General features: G+C 35.2%; 1 protein-coding gene across 2 annotated transcripts in view; it reads left to right on the top strand.

Moving 5' to 3' along the window:
- Positions 1-1918: 1918 nt before the first annotated feature.
- Positions 1919-11849, top strand: part of lzts1 (leucine zipper, putative tumor suppressor 1) — a 28508-nt gene continuing 18577 nt past the window's right edge. The window contains exon 1 of one of the 2 annotated variants that reach the window (XM_079636477.1): positions 1919-2082. The gene's annotated coding sequence lies outside the window, so the exon portion shown is untranslated. The remainder of the gene's footprint in view (positions 2083-11849) is intronic. The other variant, XM_079636479.1, reaches the window with a different exon arrangement.

Below are 11849 nucleotides of genomic sequence, written 5' to 3'. Positions count from 1 at the left end.
CTGCATTTTTGAGACAGTCTTTGGTTCACTGCAGTTTTAAAGTCCCTGTAAAGTCAAAATTAAAGTATGTGTTCTGAGTTTGTCACACCACAGAAAAGTGTGTTATTAGCCACCCAGCCAAATTTGAATGATAAAAAAAAGCCGGCAAGTACATAAAATAAGCTATCAAAATCTTTAAAAAATGAGCAGTAGTTTCTCCTCTCAAACGCTGGGGGTGTGTCCGCTGGCTGCGCTGAAACCACGCCCACTCGCGGGAAAGCTGCAGTCGCCACACTCAACTGTGGAGTTACTGTGGACTACGGTACCTACTATAATTATAACAGAAGCACACAAGGCAACTTACACTCATTGGTGGGCACGCACTGCCGATGATGGCACAGTTATCGACGCGACAGGAAGATTAAGGCCAAGGCGGAAGATAGTCGGTTCGGCCCCATTCACCAGTAGCCTAATAGCGGATTATCAGTGAATCCCAGTTGTCTCCGACGAAACTTTATAAATCTATCCCGTGTAAAATGATCATTACAGAGGCGGGTTTTGGTGGTGATCCTCAGCTCTCCATCAAGGTAGCTCTTCACAAAATTAATCCACCTCTTCTTGATGTGATAATTTTTCGGAAATTTAAATAAGGACACCGATCTGTTTTGTACGTGATCGCATCCAGGTAGTACGCATTTCCGTGACGAAGGCATAACTAGCTAGCAAACTGTCGGCTGTAGTAACTAATAGTACTGACAGTAACTCGCGATTGAGCGGCAAACTGATGTGAATGTGCTCTATTGTTAGGGGAGGGGCCAGCGTCAGGGGCTCCAGTGCGTCATCAAGTAGGGGCGAGGCCAGGACCTCAGGGGCTCAGGGACTGATACAATAAAAAACAACCAATATGGTATCAATTAGGGCTGGGTATCGATACAGATGTCCCGATTCCGATTCACAAGATCTAAATTCGATTTGATGATTAAATTGTCACTGGCCCCACCACAAAAAATATTGATTAATGGCTTTTGCAAATTAATTTTTTTTTTTTTTTTTTTGCCCAGCCCTAGTATCAATATTGCACATCCCAAAATTATATAATTGTTGTCAGCTTTTATTCCTGAGGTCGAATGATATTTAAATATTCACATGATGTATTTCACAATACAAGTAGATAGAAGCAGCAGTACTTGCATGGCTGGAAATAACTCCCTGGGGACAGAACCTAACTGACTTCCTTATATGAAGTCTGTGAAGGAGCTTTAGATTAATACTGCATGTCGTTCTTTTCTGCGATCCCGAATATGATATAGCATGAGAAAGACCTGTGAAGTAATAGGTGAAAAAACTGCTTATTCACATAATGAAGGATGCATCCTTGCACAAGTACACAGATGTTTTAAAAAGAGTATCCTCTACTACACCAAGGTCACGGCTGTAATAGATGGCACTGGACTCAAGGGCCGGAATGCCCCCATTAAAAGCCGGCCCTTGGGAGGTCTGAAGTATCATATCCCTCTTAACTGCCACTGCCCTCCTCGTAGGACGGATGTGATCCTATCTAATAAGTGGTTATGCTGGGATTCCTGAGGTTCATGTTAACGCAGCTTGTTTTATATTCGATCACCATCTGGCAGACATGTAAAAATGCACATGCGGTAGAATTAGTGCTTTAGGTGAGTGCACATGAGTGAAGTGTCTTATGATGGATCACTGCCCACATTAATGGTATACCAGGACAGAAGACAGCCAAATACATGCATGGAATTGTTTATGAGCAAAAGTATAAAAGATGCATTGCAGATATCAAAGCAGAAACGGTGCTACGGCTCTTGCAAACATGGACTTGAGGAAAGAGATAAACTGAAAAGGGAGGGATAAACTGAAAAAGAGGGAGGGTTTGTGCACTGGTGGGTATTATACAAAACACCCACAGCATGGCAGTCTGTAGAGACTCAACCCACAGTACAGGAGGAGGAAAGATTGAGAGGAGACCAGAGAGATAATGCTTGTAACTTCCTGTTCTCCATTTAAATATAATCAGGGCATTTCTACAGAACATACACAGAAAAAACAAAAACACACTTGGAGGGACCATGAAGCACGGTGAGTCACTATTCATTTTACATTTATTGTTGGTATCGGATGATTTTAAATGTTGTTTTCAATCTTCTGTTTCACTATAAAAAACTAACCTTATTACTATTATTATTATATTGTTTTACAGTAAAAGTATATAAACATCCTTAAAAAACAAGACGCATGCTTAGAAAAAACTAACAATGAGCAATACATTTGTTACAGTATTTGTTAATCTTTGTTTAAAGCTTTTCATTGTTTGTTCATGTTAGTTTGCAGTGCATTAACTAATGTTAACCAATACAACCTTTGGTTTTAATAATGTTTTAGAAAATGTTGAAATTAATATCAACTAAGATTGATAAATGCTGTAGAGGTATTGTTCATTCTTAGTTCATGTTAACTAAGGCAGTTAACTAATGAACCTTATTGTAAAGTGTTACCAATACATTCATTAACATGAACAAAAAACGAACACTTCAACTTTGACTAATCTTCTAATTTTACAACACTTCTAATTTACTAATTAGTTATTGCAGTGTTAACTAAGATGAATATACAATTTTTATTAAGTAACATTATCAAAGATTAATAAATGCTGTAAAATAATCTGGTGTGTTTTTATATATAATGAAACACATTATGTGTGTAATATTTACGGTACAACGGGGCTACATCCTAAGAAAAATGAGCTTTTTACTACTCTGATTGCAAAAAAAGATATGTTTTTATTGAACATTGATGGAGCAAAAGATTTTGTGTGAAATTAATCACAAAAGTGGTTAATTTTGTTTTTAAAAAAAACGTATAAATGCATGAGGTGGCAAAGTGGGCTTTTTACCCCAGGGGCAAAAGGCACACATTATTTACACAAATAGTTTATGTAAAATAATGTTTTTTAATAATGTCTAAGTTAATACTTGTTCACTTTAGCAATGTTTGCACTATTTTTGGTTTATTTAGATAAATATACTGGAAAAAGTATATACTTAAAATATGTTTAAAATACAGAAATAAAATTATTTTAAAAAGAATTGAATGAGATCCCATAATGATTTAATAAAGATGTACAGTAGTACCAAATAAATGTGATATTTTATTATATGGTTAATATCATATTTTTAAATATGGTTTCATTATAAATATGTGATTATCTCTGGACACCCAACCTGATATGATATTTCCCATCTGCATCTAACCGTCAAGTCAAAAAATGGAAAAGTCACTCGGCTGTTTATTATCATGTTAATAATTGTGCCTTTCGCCCCAAATACCATACATTTACATTTTCTTCAGTTATTAAAAAACTGTTGCTTTATTTATCTTAAACAATACTGAAAATCGTTAAGAAGACATTTGTCTCAAAATAGAGACATTCATTTTATCGATACTCATTTGGCACTTAAATCTACAACATTTAAAAAAAAAAACATTAAATATTAGATCAAATAAGCACAGAATCAACTTTGCATGGCTGTTGGCAATTGTGTCAAGGATCAGTTAAATTTCCACGAGCATCATCAAAAGCGGATGTTAAGAACACTGAGAATTGTTGTGCCATATAATGGTTTAAAAGAGAATACAGTCAAATGCGCCTTTTACCCCGGTGTGCCTTTAGCCCTGTTGTACCCTATATAATAACAAATTATTATTGCTGATCAAATTAAATGAGAGCCAATGAAACTTCTACTCTCGAGACAGTACGATCATATGAGTGCGTTTATGAGTAGCCTACTATACAGTAATAGGGCAAATAGGATAACAATCATAATATGATCAAATATGAATGTTCTTTGCAAGTAACATGTACCTGAACCTGGATCGAAGTAGCTGAGCTCATGAGCAAAACCTCTAGGAGACACAAACTGATTTAACAAAATGTGATCAGTGGCCACAGAGACTGCAATGAATTATATCAGAAAATCACTCTTACATAACAGATTTATTTTTGTCTCCATGTTATGCCATTTTTATCTCCTTACACCGTCAACAGTTATTGTTAGGTAGGTTCCCATAAATTTTGGTTTTACCACACAAACTTGACTGTTAAAATTACATGAGCCAAATTGCCATTATCGTTTAACTTTGGCAAATGTTTATTAGAAGGTTACAGCTCTGTGATGATGATGATGATGATGATGATGATAACATGACATGGAAAAGTCTAAAAAGCATGCCTCATCCTGTTTCCCGGGTTTCAGAGAAACTGCAGACTGGGGGAAGGTAATAGTAAATACCGTCTAAACAGAATAACAATGTGAACACAAGAGCCTGTTACATGCCAAGGCAAGTTCAGATAATACACAAGTACTTGAAGACGTGTGGGAGCGCAGGATCTTTTTACTTCAAACCAGTTCATTTATTATGAGTCTTTGAGCTCAGGGAAGGCAGAGAAACAGATACATAGATTTCCTGTCAGAGGAAGAGTTTAACAGGACATCTGCACAGGCAAGTTTTCAGAGAGTGGGTGTGTGTGAATGCAAAGTGCAAAGACATGGCTTATGTTCAAACACAAGAAAAGAGGACAGAAATGTCAAAGTAGGTGGACCACATGCACTGCCCTACTAGTGTGATTTTAAATGACTATACATTGGCTAATGTATAGCTGCACAATTAGCTAATTAAATAATTATAACAAAAAGTACATAGTTAAGTACATCTACCATACAGTAATATGGATCTCTGCATGACTTCTGGTCTCTCTGCAGCATGAATAAATTATAAACGAATGCTTCACTGAGCGCCGTTTATTCAGTTATTTAGGTCAGTGACATGACGGTATATAGATAGATATCTTATTTTCACTTTTTAAATAAAATGCTAAAAAAACAAATCCCACCATCCAATGACAATTCTGAAAGTAAACATGACATGAGCTTACTGTTGTTACAAATGATAGATATTATTGATAGATAAACCATAAACTCGTTGGTTAAGCAGACAGTTTGCTTAGCAGCATTAACAGCTCAAAAGAGGGCAAGCTTTCAACTGAACCATGCATTTTAAACACTTACGTTATGTTCATGCTCAGTTAATGTATTTAGGCTTAACCTTAGGCTATGATCCATATCAGGGGTGGCCAAAATTACTTTAAAAAGAGCTATAGAAAAGTACATATAAAATGGGTCATTCCATGTCAAATCATCCAAATCTCGGAAACTTCCCCGGCTCAAATTTTTGATTTTGTTAATATTTTTTCAGAAGAAAGAGAAACATAAATAGTGACCAAAGCCAGATTATTAAATGTCATGAATGTATATTGACTGAGTAATCCACTATTTTGTAGAGGGGGGTTGAAATGACAATTTTCAACTGAGATTTGGAGTCAAATTGCAGAGGGGTAAAAATGACTTTAGAAAGATGGCAGCATCATTATTTTATTTTTTACACCGAGTTTGGTAGGTTTAGTAGTTAAATCCATTGACTTTAGCAATCTCTGTTGCATTATTTGCCAACGGTGAAAGTTCAAAAATGTGAAAAAGCACTTCTTTTTTGCCCCAAGTTTGCATGTCTGTAACTAAAAAAGTATTAACGATATCTTAATATCCTGTTAGATTTTGGTATCTTCATTTTAAAGACCCTATATGGTTCAATCCCAGTGATATGGAGGATCTTAATGCGGCTCCATGAGTAAATTGGTCAGTTGTACACATTTTCAGTAGCCTGACTACGTCAGACTTCCTACTTCCGCTAATTTCATTTCGCTCCTGTAGTCAGTCTGAGATAGCAGCCTATCTTTCAGTTTTTTCAGCGGCCTTCGGACGGCCGGGCCAATCAACGAACAGAGGGCGGGCTGAGAGCCGTGACGTAGACGCTAAGCGCCGAGTTTTACATTGTAGGTTAGAGAAATCGAAAACCGAAACGACCGCGGAAATGGGAAACGAGACATGGGATGCAATTCGCTCTGTTATGGAGAACATTACGGGGTCGTTTACAGCCATGTTCACTCCGGTATTTCGCTCGCATCATCATGTGTTTACAGCAGGTTTACAGTGGAAGTTCGATCATAGATTGGAGTTCGATGCATGATGTCTGTGGTCTGATGCGGCTGTACAGGCGCATAACATACGTCATAACTAAACTTATCTGATTGGCTTACGGGTAACCAATGATTTTAAACTTCGGACAAGCGCCCCCTAGCGAGAGAGAAAACACTTCTCTATTATGCCATTCCAGACTCTGTCTACGAAGCAAAGTGAAGTAGCAGAGTCTGGTATTACCAGGCTACATTTTCAGTGTTCAAAGACCAAATTTGGGTCTCTTTGCATACAGCTGATACTTGTTTCTTTTAAAGAGTCTTTTCTTTTAAACTTGTTTCTGAACATCGAATGATGTTGAAACTAGAACAGTATCTAGTTTTTTTTTCTATCAACACAACTGCAAAGAATTTACCTGTCTGAGATAAATATTGTTTTTCCAAAGATTGCGTGCCTGTCACTCAAAAATTATTAAAGTTATCTCAATAGGATTTTAGATTCTGGTTCTTACTCTTTTCCTTTGAAATCTTTATTTTCAAGGCCCTATGTGGTTCAATCCAATAGATATGGAGATCTCAATGTGGCTCTATTTGTTGAATTTTACCCATTTTCATTATAGTCAAAAACCAAATATAGTTCACTTTGCACACAGCTGATACTTATATTTAAAGGTGAATATCTAAAGAATAAATAATGTTGAAACTAGATATGTATCTTGTTTACCTCTATCAAAACAATTGCATACATACCCGTTAAACTCCCTGTAATTCACACCTAGATGGAATTTGCATGCAAATATTTTTGCCTGTTATCGCTGGTGTGATTGTCAGTCTTTGCTTTTCCCCAACGGGCCGAAGCCACCTTGTTGATGACGCGCCATTGCTTTCAGCTAACAAAGAAAAATACAAAAAATGTATAGTGTTATTTTGGGGCAGTCTTCAGCTCTTCCTCAAACTTTTCAACACACAGCCGGCCTTAGATTTAGCTTTTAATCAATGCTCAAAATCATAAAAATATATATATCATAAACGCTATATTTGCCTAAAGTCTGATTGGGGCAAGACAGATGTTTGGGGAGAGCTCAGCCAACCTCTGCCCATGCCTAGATTTGGCCCCGCTCAGGACTCTCTCAAGGTCAATGAGTCTCTTCAAATATCAGATAATTTGACCTTGTTATTAAAAGGCAAATTGGTTAAGGTTTTAAAATATCATGTGGTGCGCCTCTAAAAAACGTGATATTTATAAATGATTAATTCATGAGCATATAAATATGCCTTATTTGGCCTTCTCCTTGGGTTTTCATGTTTTATGAGGACATTCCATAGACATTTCTATAGTGTAGCCTACAAACTGTATATTCTATCCCTTCACCTATACCAATCACAAAGAACTTTCTGCATATTTAAATTTTTTAAAAACATTGCTTAGTATTATTTACAAGCTGTATTCCTCATGGGGACAAAAACAAGGACAAGGACAAGGATTTCTTATATTGGCATATTTGTGGGGACAACGTAGTGTACACCTGAACCACACACACAAGCACCAAAGCTGTGTGAAACTTGAGCCTGTATCCTAACTGTATAAACAACGCTTTCGGTTTCCTTGTTTTTCACTCTCGTACTGTCTCTGCATGTGGGAGGAACAGTTGGTGTACGACTTCACCCTGAATAGATGAGTTTATCATCAGGTTTTAACAGAGTCAGTTATTTTTTCAGTTTGCTGGAAGTCCAAGACGTTTCACTCCCCTATCCTCATGCCAGACATATTCGGCAAAAGATCTTTTAAACACCTGTTTCCCTCCAAAAAGATCAATAACTCAAGATGGTATGCAGTTCTTCCCAGTTAAACTGTTTTTGACAATCTTGTGTCAACTAGACAGACGGTTAGAGCACATTATGATCTCATGAATGATTTTGCTCCAGTTTGGCACCTCAGAGTATTCAAAACATTCAGAGGTATCAGAGCTGGCCTTTCATATGTACACAGTTAATCATTTGAAGAGAGAGACATGTTCTTTCCTGCCTCCAGAAATTACTCATGCGTGCTTATGAAATCTTGTGTGGGTGAGAGATGCAGTCGAGGTGTGGAGCACTGGCACTGAACAAGGTGTCATGAGTGACGTGACGTTCTTTTAAAATAAGAATTAAAGGGTGTTTTTGGATCTAAACACTCATCTGCTGCAACACTGACACTTGTTTTGGTACCAGCAGCTTCACAAATATATTTATTTAGAAAAACAATCTACTATAACTTGGTATTGTTTTTGCTCAAAACAAGCATTTAAACATCCATCTTGATTATTCACTGAACATGTAATTTTAAATTTAGAGTTGTATCTGATAACAAGGACAACAGGAAACTCAAGATTTTAGGATTAAATGTACAGATTATATTAAAGTATATTGTTGGTTTTGTAAAAGAAATAGAAAAGATTTCACAAAATGTATTTTAGGGCTGTCAAAGTTAAATGTAATATGTAAATTATTTTATAACGCATTTACCAATTTTTATATATAAAAAAATTCTGGCCATTAAGTTTTGGGTTGGTTATTCTTTTGAAAGAAGTCTCTAATGCTCAACGAGGCTGCATTTATTTGATGAAAAATACAGGGGGATAAAACAGTAATATTGGAAAATATTATTACAGTTTAAAATATATTTTTTATTTGAATACATTTTGAAAATGTAGTTTATTCCTGTGATGGCAAAGCTGAATTTTCAGTACACATAAATGCAGTGTCAGTGTCACATGATCCTATAGACATTTGTAACATCATAAATGTCTTGAATAAATGAGTAAAAATATTCATTTCTTTTAAAAAAACACTTTGTATTCTCCCAACTTTTAAACTGTAGTGTACATGAATGTAAATAAGTGGGATAATCCTGCTTGGGGGTTCAAAAACCTCGAACCCTACACAGGGCTCTATAAGCAGCCCTTTATTTCAAAGACACCGATTTGTGTCTTTTGGATATGACCTTAAAGCAGCTTAATTACTTTTTACTGACTAACTGATTTTAACAATTTAGTTTTGCACATCTAATGATATCTTCCAACATGGGGAGTGAGGGTCATGAGGGTCACTACCAAAATCTTAAAAAAGAAATGGAAATATTGTATTGTGCCGTCTCTATCTGTCAGGGCTCGTTCAGAGAAGAGAGCATATCTGTAAATATTTCATGAAAATGACACAGAGCATATATTTCCCAGATACACTGGGCTCTAAAACTACTTTTGGATGGATTCCAGAGGCGTCTAAGCTTTCAGGGATTCTTTGATGGTACCAGGAGCCAGACAACAGAGATCAATCAGAGACAAGAGTCTAGATGCTTGATGACATCTGATCACTTTTCCAAAGAGAATTAGAGCCTGAAAAGCAGAAATATGATAACTATCTTTGCATTCTTTAAATAAAATAAATAAATACAATAAATATTCTTATTAGAAGACGTATTATAAGGATCTATTTTACTTCAGAAAATTCATCAGTTATCAACTGGAACTGATGATTCATTTGAAATCTGCTATGAAAAATATTGAATTATCCGTCACCCTTTGCAAGTTTGTTGATCAAAAACTTTGAAGATGCTAATTAGATGATGCTCCCATTCTGTCTAATTGGATGGCTCTTTTTGAAAGAATACATCAAGGAGTCAATGTTTGACTGGTTACCATGGCACCATTAGCTTTTTCTGGTAGATATAACTACACCATCTGGGGGTGCGTTTCCCGAAAGCATAGTCAGCCAACTATGGTTGCAAGTTCCGTTGTTACCAACATTCAATGATTTGGTGTTTCCCAAAACCATTATTTCAAGAAACATTCGCAAACAGTGTCTCTCGAGCTGTGGTTAAAATCAGTGGGTTATACAGTATGCTAAACACACCCCTGGTTGTAATGAGCAGAATACACTGCACAGTTAGAAGTTTAGCATTGGTTAAAAATACTAAAAACCAGTCATTTTCTCTGTAAATACATTACATTTCATTCATATTGTACTGTATAGTTTCAGTTTAGTTGTTTTTTGTTTGTTTGTTTTTCAAACTCCTTTTTTATCCTTTTAATTTGCGAAAATATTATTTGTTGCTAGTTCTAATGTTTTTTTACTAGTTTAGCTAATGCTAACTTTATTATTCATCATTACAATGGTTATTTTCAGTGCTGCTGTTGGCAACAGTTTTGGCTTGTTTAGTAAACTGAGCTCACTTTCACTCTATCCAACCTACCTTCCTTTAACTCCAAATTCAACTCCCCCTCCATCATCCTCTCCACTCTTTTTTCCTGCATTTCAATCAGTCTCCTACACACCTTTATCCAAAACAGCCAAGGTTCAGGGGCAATGGAAGAGGAGGCCATAATCAAGACCACTCTCTGATTTAACCCACCATCATTCTTTTCCTTTATTTCACACCACATGTGGTGAGAAATAGGATCAAATTAAGCTAGCAGCTGGCACCTGTTTTTTACTTATTGTGTAGCATTATCAGTGCAGTGGTGGTTATAATAGAGCATCACAGCTCTTAGAAAAAAACTGATTAAAAAAGACGAATGAATCAAGAAGTGAGCATTATCGAACAACAATTTAAATGTAAAACTAAAATAACGATTATGATGATAATGATACCCATTATTTAGTAGCCTAGCTTGACATTTAGTCGCATATGCAAGTGATTTACTTGCAATGTAGAGGGTTTGTATTGAGTGAGTTATTCAACAATTATATATTATTTCCCAATATCTTAAAATTTTCTTCATAATAAATATTGATACGTAATTAACAGAATTTTTTTATCATTTGAGAGCTGTAATTTTTATTGAAGCCCATTTCTGCCACAAAAGAAAGAGAAAAAAAATAGTGCTTTGATACCTTAATTATGACATAAAAGATAAAAAGACAAAATTATAAGATACAAAGTAAAAACTGACATACTAATTCATAATGACAACCCTCTACAATGTGAGTTAATCACTCGCATATGCGACTAAATATTCACTGGGTGACTAAATAATGTATATCATAAGCCATTGGCTAATTCTTATTACTCGCCAGTGTGTGTGTTAGAGGCCAAGTATAAGTTTATCATATACCGGTATATATTTTCACTTGCTGAACACTCTGACTGAGCGCTTGAGAGTTTCACTCTCCGTCAAGCGATCTGTACTATGCCACTGTTTCTCACACACACACACACACGCAAAGAGAGAGAGAGAGAGAGAGAGAGAGAGAGAGAGAGAGAGAGAGAGAGAGAGAGAGAGAGAGAGAAAGTCTTATATTCAAATTCATGAATATTCATTTTATTAATTAGTAGAATTAGTAGTAGTAGTATATTTTAATAATAATTACTATTATCTTTTTTTTTTTTACAGAAACAATGAGTGTCCAACAATATCTTAAGCATCATCCCCAGTCCTAAGTTCAGTTAAAATGACAAATATGCATTCATACATGGTTACCAAGTTTTAGTTCTAATTACTAAAGTTCTATCATTAAATAGTGCTTGATTATCATAATATCATAATGCTTGATAAGCTGATTTGGTAGAATCATATTTTATATATATATATATATATATATATATATATATATATATATATATATATATATATATATATATATATGTATATATATATATATATATATATATATATATATATATATATATATATAATTCTGGCGAGAAGTCATAATTTACATATCTTAATTATTAGATTAAATTTGAAATTATGAGATAAATCAAAATTATGACTATGCCAAAATTATACTGCCATAATATACATTTATGTTATTGTGACTTAGTATGTCAAAATGACTT

Source organism: Phoxinus phoxinus, assembly GCF_949152265.1.
Source record: "Phoxinus phoxinus genome assembly, chromosome: 15".
In the NCBI taxonomy this organism is placed as follows: domain Eukaryota; kingdom Metazoa; phylum Chordata; class Actinopteri; order Cypriniformes; family Leuciscidae; genus Phoxinus; species Phoxinus phoxinus.
Note: the sequence above shows the minus strand (reverse complement) of the source record. Positions and strands in the feature narration are given on the sequence as shown.